This window comes from Mustela nivalis (assembly GCF_964662115.1).
Source record: "Mustela nivalis genome assembly, chromosome: 2".
NCBI lineage: Eukaryota > Metazoa > Chordata > Mammalia > Carnivora > Mustelidae > Mustela > Mustela nivalis.
In genome coordinates this window covers 76,337,507-76,350,287 of record NC_139021.1, presented here as the reverse complement: position 1 = coordinate 76,350,287, position 12,781 = coordinate 76,337,507, and the positions used below count along the sequence as shown (strand labels likewise).

Below are 12,781 nucleotides of genomic sequence, written 5' to 3'. Positions count from 1 at the left end.
GCTAAATAAATTAAGGTGTAACCATACAGTGGGTCATTATGGAGCCATCAGAAAAGAATAGGAAATTCTGTGCTGGAGAATTTCCAAGAGAGCAAGGGAAATGGCCACGTGTAGAAGCCTATGCAGTGTGTTACCGTGTCTAGAGGGGAAAAGGGGGAGTCACGTCAGTATTTGTCTAAGAATATCTCTGAGAGGTTATGAAGAAATCAGTTACCCTGGTCCTCTCGGGGTAACTGAGATGGGCTGGTAGGTCCCTGGGGACATAGACCAAGGAAAATATCTTTTTAGACTTCCCTTCTAGAAGCTCTTCAGGAAAATTCGAGGTGAAAGTAAAGAAACAACAAGAAAAAAAAGAAAGAAAGAAAGAATGAAAGAAAGAAAGAAAAGAAACAACATGTTTTGATCTTACACCATAAATGTCACAACTCCTCATCAACTAGAACGGTCAAAGGCAGAAGCATGTCCTTGGATCCAGTGTGAGGAAGGCATGGTGAGGGGAGTGCAGAAGCGTAGAAGCTTCCCCCACCCCCATGTGCAGAGTCCCTTTCAGGTACCAGGGAACGTATATCCAGGTTTCCTTTCTACTAAGGAAGGTGGCGTTTTCTTTCATGGGCAACGAGATTCTGTTTTCACACAGTTTCTTCGGCTTGGCTGAAGCTCAGGAAAGTAAACAGCAAGAACAGGTGAACCGTAAAATTAAGCCTACATCATCGGAGTGTTAACGAAGGCCATTAAATCTGTCATTTGGGATCCAAATATTGGAGTAGGACTCTGACGATCTTGTAAAGTGGTACCTAAAGGAGAATAATCTGGAATCATAATACAGCAAACAGCATGATAGAAACATTGGAAAAATGACTCAAGCTTTCCGATTGTTATTTACATTAGCACATCCCCATCCTTTAATGACATAAAGGGAAATAGCACTACAGATGCTTCATGGACCAGGGCGCAGGGTATCTGGAGGAAAAGCAGATGGCCTATGTGGATCGAGAGCATTTTAATATTCAGCAAATAAACCACGATTAGGTGGACATGGCGGAGGCATCACCTGTGGTATGTGTAATCGTGGAAAGTAGACATTTCCGATGCTTGTCCTCTACGCCCCTCAGGAGTTCATGCAAGTGGGGCGGACTGCAGGCAGGAGCGGGGGGGGGGGGGGGGCGGTGGGACACAGCGAAGAGGCCAGACAGCACAGGAGCGGGAGCGCACAGGGTGATGCAGACAGTATCAGCGCGGACCGGGGCTGCCCAACCCGCGCCGTGTCCCAGCAGGTAGGGAAGACCCTCGCGCACGCTCCCCCGTCATTCGTGGGGCTGGGTGTGGAAGGAGGCTGGGTGCTGGGAAAAAAGAAAGCAGAGATGAAAGCTACACTGATCTATGTTAGAAACATCATGGAGACACGTGGGGAAGAGAAGACTGGGGACAAGGCAGAGAGAAGGAGGGGAGGCAAGGTGGGTGAGAGCCTAGTGAGGCAGGAGCAGATGAGGACGACTCTGTTCCTTTCAGAACCAATGATGTCCACAGGCGTCGGCGGGAAATCTTGGCGAATTTGTGGCGCCAGGCCCCTGCCCCCCTCCTCTGCAGCCTCATAAAAAAATAAAATGAAAACTCCGACTGAAGACGTGTATGACTCTGCAGTGCTTTACAGAATGAGATTTACAGTTTTTTCTCTGTGTGGTGCCACGCTGACAAGTATTTTGAGTTGGAAGCAAGAAAGCTTGGTGTTTGGGGGGCTTGGATTATTAAAATCGGGACCATGAGCCCAGCACATCTCTTTGGTATATATTTGATGCTTGAGGACAAAAACCCCAGTGCCTGCTTACTAATTGTGGTCAGAGGCCTTTGAGACCTTTGGGTTGCTGGGTTTTGTTACCTATTTTATGAAGGAGGCCACATGGACATCACCTTCCATAGTGGAGTCAAGTCCTACTCAGGGAATGATGTTGGAAAGTGAGTGCAGAAAGCAAAAGCGAAGAATAGCCAAAATTTCCATAAAGATGCCATTTAAAAAATATACTGTGATTCAGAGCTCAGCAACAGTCCTCCTCCGCTGCCCACTCAGGACCCGCTGGGTTAGGGGTTTTTCAGTCCTGAGTGCACAGGTCCTTGTCAGCCACCAAATGGCACCAACCACCCCCGGGCCATGGCGTAGGACAAATACAGTCTCCACCTTCAGGAGAATTGTGTTCTAGCTGTGGAGGCAGAGAATACTTCCATGAGCAAGCAAATCAAATTGCATCCGGTAGTTTAAATGCGGTGGAGACAAAGCAGGCAAAGGGTAGAGGCAGCACCAAGACAAGAGTTATAATTTTCTGGAGGGGGATCAGGGAAGGCCTCACTGAGAAGGAGGTTGAAAGAAAGACTGGGTAGAAGGCAGGGGCAGGAGATGGCAGCTCTCTGGGAAAAGGTATTTGAGACAAAGCAGCTGTGCGTGCAAAGGCCAGGTCAGGGAGCATGCTTAGCAGGCTCAAGACACAGGGAGGAGGCCAGCAGCGCTGGTTGCTGGCAGGGGGCAAGGAAGGCAGGGCTGGTGGGTATGAGCTGGGACCCAGATCTCTGAGACCCAGGATGTCAGTGCAAAAGATTGGCTCTTACTCTGAGTGAGTTAGGAAGAGGCTGGAAAATTCAGAACAAAAGAGTAACATGAGGGAGATTTCTAAAGATTCACTTCTAAAGATCATTTCTAAAGATTCTAGAATTCAAGAATCATTTCTAAAGATCCACCAGATTTCTAAAGATTCACTCCAGCTCCTTCATGGAATAAGGAGCAGTGGCAGGGGAGGAAGGTGTTGCAATACTCCAGGTGAGAGATGGAGGTGGATTGGACCACAGCAGTGTTGGCCACACTGGTGGCAAGTGGCTGGACTCTGTGGTCACAAGTCAGAGGAGCTAGCTGACAGAGGACTTCACAGTGAAGGGATCAGGTTGTCACCCCTGGACCTACTGATTGGTCTTCTGCCATGAGAAGTGGGAAAACCATCACAGGACATTGTGTCCTTCCTGGAGTGATTCAGGAGGCTGTACTTACCAAGTACTAGTACACGTATTTCTGTCAAGAACTTGATCTTGCTTCCGATCAAATGTGCACAGCTAACATCTGGTTTACAGGAAATGTAGGTGGCAAAAAGACAAAATCAGAAAGGGGGGACAGGGCGCCTGGGTGGCTCAGTTGGTTAAGTGACTGCTTTCAGCTCAGGTCATGATCCTGGAGTCCCGGGATCAAGTCCCGCATCGGGCTCTTGGCTCCACGGGGAGTCTGCTTCTCTCTCTGACCTTCTCCTCGCTCATACTCTCTCTCAAATAAATAAATAAAATATTTTTTTAAAAAAAAGAAAGGGGGGACAGTCTGAGGGACAACTGACACAACTGCTCCAATGAGGTAGTGGAATTTTTTTAATTAAAAATTAAAGGATGGGGACTGGTTCGTGAAGGTTTTCTGCGCCCAGCCCTGTGTTTGCACTCGGCACTGACCCCACCTTCTGGAATCCACTTCCCCTAATTCCCCTCCCCTCCCCATCCCTCCCCTCTCTTAGCCTTCCTTACTCCTTACCCCAGGTTCCTACTCTTTCAATTCATTTTGTATTTTTAGTTATTTTCCTTCAATATCATGCTATGAGTTTATAGAAGAGATTTTTCACTAGACATTTCTAAGAATCTCAATTCTAATTTTCTACCACTCCTGCTATATAACTGTCTATTGCTGGTAGGGGTTTAGACACTAGGTCTGAATTCTGAATTCTATGTCTGAATATATCTAAATTCTATTTAAACATGTCCTTCCTCTGAGAGAAGATTTGTGGAGATTTTCTGTCTTCTAGTTTTCTCAAAGATGGTTTCCATGGGTATTTTTTCCATTCACTACGCAGATTGGTCCGTGACTAGTTGGCTTGATCTGCTATAACAAAAATGCCAGAGATTGGACTATTTAAACAGCTGAACTGCAATCTATTTTCTCACAGTTCTGGAGGTTGGAAGTCTGAGATCAGGGTCAGATTCTAGCAAGAGCTCTCTTCCTGGCTTACAGACCCTGCTTCTCACTATGTGCTCACAGGGCAGAGAGAAAGAGAGCAAGCTTTCTGATATCAATTCCATCACGAAGGCCTTATCCTCATGACCCTATTTAAATCTAATTACTTCCCAAAGCTCCATCTTCCAAATGCCACTACACTGGGGGCTAGGGCTTCAACAAATGAATTTTGAGTAGACACAATTCAGGATGGGCACGCTCTTTGATTTTCAGTAAAAATTCAAAAGGTGCTTAAGAAACTATCACTGCATCATGATCCCAGCACCTGAAATCTGAGAGAATTTTCTGCTGGGTTGTGTGTGGGTATAAGAGAAAAAAAAAAGTCAAAGATGAATCTACAAGGTTCAGTCTGAGCAAAGAAAGATGGGATTTTCCATTTACTGAGGTGGAAGGAAAACCAGAACTCCGATTTTTACTTGTTGAGTTTGAGATGCTTATAAGGCATCCATGAACAGATGTAGAATAAGCAGGTAGACAATGAGTCTGAAGGTCAGGAAAGATCCAGGCCAGGATACAAATTTTAAGGTAGCCCTGCTGTGTTTAGAGCCCTGAGACTAGAGAATACCAAGTAGGTTAATGCAGAGAGAGGAGAGAAGAGGTCCCAGGATTGGACTCAAGCCAATCCAGTGCTTAACAGTCAGAGTGGTGAGGATTAATCAACTAAGATTACGAAGCCACAGCTAGTAAGGTCCAGAGGGGATCAAAAGAACACGTCTTCCTGGTGCCAAGGCAAGTCAACCTTTCCTAACGAGAGAAGAAGAATCCAGCTCCAGGGCTCAGGCAGTGATCACAGTCCTGAATATGGAAAACTCAAGTTGAGTCCACAAGATGCCTTTCTTATTTGTCTTAGATTTTATATGCTCCAATGTCTTCATTTAAGAACTGTTGACATTCTAAGCTTTGAGTTAGGCACAGGACTACAAAGTAAATAACTACGGTCTTTCCCCCTCAGGAGCTGGCTCACATTCCAATGGAGGAAAAGGTAATACAGTAATAATCTCCATGGAAGGCTAGAAGACCCTGCAGAAGTCACGGTCTATATAGAACCAAGTGTGGATGAAGGTCAAGATAGATTAAGTGCCCTCACAGAAAGTGTGTGATGAGATGGAGGATTTGGGCTGCAAAATGTCCTATTCCAACTGTGTGGCTTTGGGCAGGTTACAATCTCTGAGCATCTGCTTCCTCATTTGCAAAATGTGCATAATAGCAATAATAATAATTTATACTACAGGATGGATGTGCTAATGAAATGAGATGTTTATCAACTGCCCAGTCCAGGGACTTTGCAGGCTCTCAGCAAATGTCAATTTCCTCCGCGTGCTTTTGCCCTTGTACGTTTGAGCTCTTTAATCACAGGTAGGAGGTAAATGTCTTCAGGTTAGATAGGAAAATGAAGATAACAGAGGCTCAATTGCAAGCTAAAGGTCATACCTTTGTAAATTGTTGAAGATTTAGGATTAGGAAAAAGCTTCCACAAAATAACTCGCCTATAGTCTTCACAAATTCAAGGTCATGAAAGACAGAGACTGAGGAATATGTTGAAGGACACTAAGAAGACATTAACCATTAAATATATTATGTGATTCTGGGCAAGACATATGGAAACATTTTAGTAAGTTGTGTTGATGCTGATCATTATACAATATTATATAAGAGAACATCCTTGTTACTAGGAAATATACATTGAAGAATTTAGGGGTAAAAGACAGCACCTGTAATTTAATTTCTTGTAGCTCAAAAAAAGAATGTGTGCATGTGTGTATAGAGCAGAGAAAGAGAATGATAACACAAGTGTGGAAAATATTAACAATTGGGCAATCTCAGTGAAGGATATATGGGGATTCTTTGTATAATAACTGCAATTCTTCTATAAGACTGAAATTATTTCAAAACAAAAAAGGTTTTAAAAAGAAAGCTTCCGTTATGAAAGGCAAAGTCAATGACTTCTATGTCATAATGATTTGGGAAATCCTATAGAGGAAAAATAATCAAAATTAGCAGCCAGACTTTGGAGTGGAAATATTAAAATGGCCCCAGCCAGAGACCTGGCAAGGTTCAAAGAATTCTGGAAGCCCTAATTAGAAGTGATGGGAACTGAACTAGTAGTATCTTGACACAGGTTCATTAGTGCAGCAATGGTCCTTTCTTTAACATACAGTTCAACACAAGGGCACTGTTGTGTGGTTTCCAAGAGGCCCTGGAGGCACCACAGCTTTTGTCAGACCTTTCTGTTTGAAAGCAAAGAAAAGGTAAAAGCTTAATTGTAGTACCAGAGCAGCCAATCCACACACATCTGATTCTACCTGCAAATGGCTGGTTGGGGATAATGCCTTCCAGAAAATTATATACTGTGATTACTCTGCCACTTCTTGGAAGCCTTTTATTCACATAAAGGAGAAGTCTTTAAACCCTACCCATGCTATTTTAATTGCAACATTTCAAAATCTAAATGATTCAGCCCGCCTTAATTTAACACGTGCATTCAATTCTCTATTTCTGGGAAAGAATCATCACATAGAACATGGAAAATGTACATATGTACAAAAAGAAAAAGAGGAAGTAATAATCCTAATATATTATATAAAAATATAATTATATATATTTATGTATAAATATATTGTATAAAATGAGTGAACTATAATAAGGCCTTGGGAATCAATTAGTTACCAGAATTTATAAGAGCAGGTGCAAATTCACCCACAAAAACCAGTGGAATATAGTACTCCAGGCCCCACATCCCCACCAAAAAAAAAAAAAAAAAAAAAAAACCTGTTAAAAATTTTTAAAAGACATGCTATTCTGATAAGTCCAAGGGATGTGTGTTGAAAACTTTCCATTTAAGAAAGTAAATGAATAAATCCCATTGAGAAGTAGTAATAGAAAACAGATTAACTAAGAAAAATCTTCATGAGAAATGTATATGGAACTACTTAACTGAATTAAGAGATATAAAAGATACAATGTATATTGCTATATGGGAAAAGCTAAACCTAAAGATGCCCATTTTTCCCAAATTAATTTATAAGCTTATTGTATTCCAACTAAAACCCATGTCGGATGTGGGAGGGTTTTGAGGACCCAACAAAATATTCCTCTATTTAATCTTAATATATAAATAGGAAAAGATATCATGCACACCGTAAACTAATATTATGCTGTATTTTAAATGGAATTTAAATTAAACCTTAAAAAAAAAGAGGTCAAAACAAATTCTTTAAAAGCCAGTAACAGAAAATTGGCCTTACATTGAACTCTATTACAAAGACCTTATAATATAACTAGTATGACTGGCATAAGCAGAAATTAAAGAAACAAAATAATACAAAATGGATACCAGTGTTTATAAAAATGTGGTATATGTTTCATTATAGACAGCATCGTCAACAAGGGGGAAGAAATGCTTATTTGATAATGCTGCCAGAAAAAACATTTGTAAATATGGAATAAAAAATTACCTGGTAAACTCGGGCCACACGCCAAAATGAACTTCCATAGGTTTACAGAGTCAAAAAAAAAAAAAAAAAAAAAAAAAAAAAAAAAATCATACCACAGAAAAATCAGGAAAAAAATAGAAAATAGAAATAAGAAGATGGAAGAGCTTTCTAGGCTTAAAGAAAAAAAAAAAAAATCTCGGGAGCCTGGGTGGCTCAGTGGGTTAAGCCGCTGCCTTCGGCTCAGGTCATGATCCCAGGGTCCTCTGCTCAGCAGGGAGCCTGTTTCCTCCTCTCTCTCTCTCTCTCTCTCTCTGCCTGCCTCTCTGCCTACTTGTGATCTCTCTCTGTCAAATAAATAAATAAAATCTTTAAAAAAAAAAAATCTAGGTCTGGACCAAGGTGGCAGTGTAAGAGTCTCCTGAATTTCCCTCCTCCCAGGGACCCCTTGAACATCACAACTGTACACAGAGCTGTTCTCTCTGAGGGAAATCCTGAGACTCGCAGATGGATTCGGATACATCAGGGAACTGAGACTATATCAGCATCAAGGTGAGTAGGAAAGCCCGAGGCAGGCTCTTGCCACAGACCCCTGACACAGTGCTCTGCAGTTGGGAGGGAATAACCCTTCTCCCAGCATCTCCCTGAGGAGGCAGAGGTTTAGATAACACAGCTGGTACCCCAACTTCTCAGGATGGCTCCCAAGATGGGCCGCAAATCACCTATCTCAGAAAACCGCGGGGCTTATTTATACCAGCGAGTCCCACAAGACTACAGCAAACAAAGAAGCCCATGTTAACGGGCAGATATACACTCCCTCAGCTCAGCTGACCCCCAGGGCTCTTGGTGCGGAGGGAGCCGATGAAAATGCAAATTATCCAGTGTTTGCCTGGAAGGAATTTAACTGCCTACTTTATACAGGCTGCTGCCTGAGGCTCCTGCTTCTAATGAACAGCCAAGTGGGTGCTGAAAGCAGTCTGTCCCAGACCCAGAAGAGCCAGGAGGCATGTCCTCCACCTCCCTCTGGCTCACTCCAACAATAAAACCAGGTTGACAATATCTCCTAGATGGAGTTTGTCCACACATCTAGTGCCCCAACATTGACAGCCGTCCACTGAGGGATGGGCCCCTAAGTCACCTACCTCTCATAGTCTACAAGGCTTGAATTCACCAGTCCCAAAGGGCTAAACAAAACAAAGAAGCAGTTTTCAAACAGGGGCAGGAGGATGTCCCATGGCTCTACACTTGGCCTCAGGACAGAGGGAGGGAGGGAAAATGCCCATCTCCCTGGTTCTGCCTGGAAAGGACTTAGCCACCTATGCTCCCAGTGCAGTCTGACGGTCACGTCGCTAATCAGCCTGCATCTAGTTGGTAACAGCCGTTCTCCTCTTTGGTATGCTGACAGTCTTGGCACACCCTTGACTTCTGGGAGCCACTAAGAAAAAGGGACAGAGGCCCGCATGATCATACAGGCTTGAGAGTAGACCAGGAGCTTAAACCATGTCTACTGACTTCCAGAATCCATCTCAGAAGCCAGGGAGGAGTGTCACTGAACACTGGCAACATTGTATTGAAAGACCCGCGGATCCCCTTACCCAAGAATCCAACACTGCCACTGGATGCAATCAGCAAGAGGTTCTTTATTGTTACGCAGGCGCCTGCGGGTGGTCAGCGCGCACCTGCGGGTGGTCAGCAGCTCCTGCTAGCTGAGCACACCCGGCTGGGGTGGTGCCGGGTTTTTATAGACAGGTACAAACAAGTTCTGGATGGGACGGGGCCGATTGGCTGACAATTTGAACATTTGAAAAAAGGCATACTTGGTGTTAGTGGATTGGCCCTGGGAGACCCCCCTCGCGCGAAGAGAAAGGCGGGAAGGGGAAACAAAGAGGGGAAGTTTGACCTTATTACTCAGCAGAAAGACATCCTGTCTATGTGACCATGCAGCCCCCTTGCCTACGTGACCATGTCCCAGCTATTAGGAGAGGGTATCTTGTTCAAACAGGAGTCAAGTGTCATGCCCTAAAAGCCAAGCTGGTTACAGAAAGGCAAAAGAGCAGTTACATTGAATTCAACCCTGGGGGAAGGGTCTTTTCATTGCAAGGGGAGGAGGGGTACTTTTACACAACAAAAGAGCAGTTAATTACTTAACGACGAGGGGGGGTCTTTCAGTATGTCAGACACCACGGTACCTTGGGAAGATGTGGATTTTAAAAATAGAGCCAGGGTCCACTCCCTGAGGTGTCGGGGGCATCCAGGAGGTCCCTCTGAGTGACCTTGGCTGTGCCAGGCACTGACCAGCAGCCAGAGTCTCTGTTTTATCAGAGGAAGTGAGGAAGTTGTCAGCATAAAAACCGTAGTCTTTGTGAAAGAGGCACGCCCTTCCATTCCTACCTCCTAGCAATGGTGTCAGGCAAGCCCGTCATACAGTTGGTCCAATGGAGATTGCTCTCCGTCCCTATCTGATAAATTCTGTTGGGTCTTGGGTCTCTGAATGAGGAGTAGTAAACAGACAGATCTGACTCTCCAACAAGGGTTCCAATATCCAAGCACAAAATGCGGGCTGAGATCAGATGTTGGGGGACTTGGTGGTCTATGAATACTTCAGCTTTCGTGGATAAGCAAGGGGGCAGGAGTGGGGGATCATGCGCTCTGGGGATCATGCGCTCTACCATTTCTCTGAAGATGCCATCTGAATCCCACAGCCGTAAGGGAAGGGAAATAGGAAAAGAAATCTAAGTAAGAACTTCCTAGGGGCATGTGGAGACTGAATGAGGCACAGAGTCCTCTGGCTGAGGCACAGAAGGCACAGGTAGCTTATGAACCACATTTTCTAGCTTCTGTATTGACGCTTTGACATTGGGGCTTTCCTGATGGGGAAAGGGCTGCCCCTATCAGGGCTAGCTAATTCCTAGAGCTCCCAACCTCTCCTCACTTCCCACCTACTTTATCAGGCTCTTACGCATCAGGACACTGCTGTCCATCCTAATCACCAGGGACAGCCGTTATAGAACTATGGGTGGCCCCTACACCCTGAGTCTGATGAAATTATGCAAACCAGCCAGTGCTAGACTGGCTTAGCCTTTTTACCCTGATTTGCATAGTGTTCCTTCCCACAAAGGCTGCAATAAATGTTCCTTCCCCTGGTTCCCTTGCTCTCTCTCCCTGACCAAAGCGTGTGACCCTGCATGGCATGACATCCCCCTTCCTCTTAAAAACTACAAGAAATAAACCATCTTTTCAATGACAGTTGTCTTCTGTTGTCCTTGCCATACCAGAACAAAAAATCAAATTTACATTTTAAGACAGTAGCTGATGGGCTGATTGTCAGCCTTGAGGCTAACAAATTTTTAAGTTCTATTTCCATGCTTTGAAAAGGCCACTGTGTCTAACTGGCCTGACACTAGGACAAAGACAAGTTCACAAATGCAGAATTGAATGGATCCTTCCCAGTGCTTCCAGTGCCTTGTGGGTTGGCTCTGGAAGGATCTGTGTCTTGTATAGGTACAAACCCATTACCTGGCCAGACCAAAGGACTACCAACCACACACAGAATCATAAGATAAATGCAATGTTTATTTTAAGTCACTGCAATGGGAAGGGGGAGTCATTGTACAATAAAAGCTAGGTACTTTTATTGGTACTTTTATTGAGGTACTGCCTGGCACCCCTGAGGTTAGCACTCCCTCAACCTGGAGATGGTGGGTTCCACCCAGACCTGCAACCCCTTTCCTGCCCTAGAGACCTGGGTGAACACCATGGAGATCACAGATTTGTGCAAATAGGGCCACGGACGGCTGGGGGTGCATATGAAGGTATACTTGGGTAGGCTCAGGGAAGCAGCCACATCCAACCCTAGGAGGCTCCTGCCTCACCAGGCCACCACTCTGAACCTCAGACTAGGAAGACTAGTCCTTCAACTTTCCTTCTCAGGCACACAGGGAAGGACTAAATACTGTCATTGTGGCACTGCTATTTAAAGCTTCATGGGGGTGCCTGGGTGGCTTCATCGGTTGGGTCTCCAACTCTTGATTTCTGTTCAGATCGTGATCTCGGGCTTCTGGATGGAGCCCTGCAGGAAGTCTTTTCAGATTCTCTCTCTCCCTCTCCCTCTGTCCCTCCCCTGGCTTATGCCTTCCCCCACTCTCCCCCCAAGTAAATAAATAAAATCTAAAAAGAAAAATGAAATAAAGCTTCATTGGAGATCATAGCCTATACACAAGACCAAAATGAGGCCTCTTATCATTTCCCCCTCAATTTAACTTACCCAGTGGATGCTGGGGCCTTCACCACGCATGGGGACATTCTGCTCGGGTTCATTGACCACAGGCAGCTGACACGCGCACAGCTTGAGGCCAAGGCTGGGGCTGGAGCCCGAGCTTCTACATCATGCAGTGAACCACAAAACGAGGTAGCCCACCCCAACGACCCAGAAACCTAAGGGGACTGGGACAGGAAAGAAAAACACCTGAATATCAAACCCTCTCTGGGGGAGAGACCAGAGGCAGAAGACGAAGTAGGAAATTCTGAGTGGCTGGTGGCCCAGAGTAATTGCTACACAGGAGGCCTCTAAAGTGGTCTGCAACCTGGGCATTGAGAAAAAAGTGGTGTAAGTATCAGCCAGGGTGGCTTTATAGTAAAGATCCTCCGTGCCCCAGTCGGGCAAATGCCGCTTCTACAGATGGGGTATCTCAGTCAGTTAAGTCTTGGCACCGGATCTCACCAATGAGGCATGCCCCCACCAAAACACAGTCCCGTAAATGACAATCTCCCCCTGGACTTGGGACGCTTGTCTGGGCCGCTCCTGACTGGGGAGTTGGCTCACACTTCAGGCTCTCTTCACTGCAGTGCCTCACTCCACGTTCCGTCTTCCAATTACCGCGTTGCTCTCACCCTTTTGGCTTAGTGCTCTCTGACTCCCTCTGTGTACTCTGGCTTGCATTTGCCTCACTGCCCCACTTTGGCACATTAAACAGGATTCCTGCCCTGTCTGAACCCTTGACCCACCTCCTACATTGGCCAATCCTAGCCGCCAAGACGAGGTCCCGACTGGGTCATCCAGTCCTCCCAAAGGGCAAGGACCCAGCCAACTAGGATGGCCACACACCCAGCAATACAAAAAACATGTTTTTGACCCAGTTAACAAAAGCAAGATACAACCTATATTTGCAAATAGGTGACACCACACTAAGGGGAAGTGACCGTTTTTAATTCAATGTAATTCTATTATCATGGTTATATTATTATTGTTCTAAAATCTATTCTTAGTTCAAACTTTGCTTTATGTGACTTTTACCCTAACATTGGGGCCAATCATAGTTGT

At 45.0% G+C, this 12,781-nt stretch overlaps 1 long non-coding RNA gene across 3 annotated transcripts; it reads right to left on the bottom strand.

Moving 5' to 3' along the window:
* Positions 1–573: 573 nt before the first annotated feature.
* On the bottom strand, positions 574–12,541 carry LOC309854655. 3 transcript variants are annotated; one of them, XR_014306328.1, is made up of 4 exons: positions 12,284–12,541; positions 11,726–11,895; positions 3,032–3,100; positions 574–794 (listed from the first exon to the last, which is right to left on the bottom strand). It is a non-coding gene; the product is annotated as an uncharacterized lncRNA (long non-coding RNA). The 3 variants fall into 3 exon arrangements; XR_014306330.1 differs by lacking the exon at positions 12,284–12,541 and adding an exon at positions 12,182–12,257; XR_014306329.1 differs by lacking the exon at positions 12,284–12,541 and having other exon boundaries at positions 11,726–12,275.
* Positions 12,542–12,781: the final 240 nt, after the last annotated feature.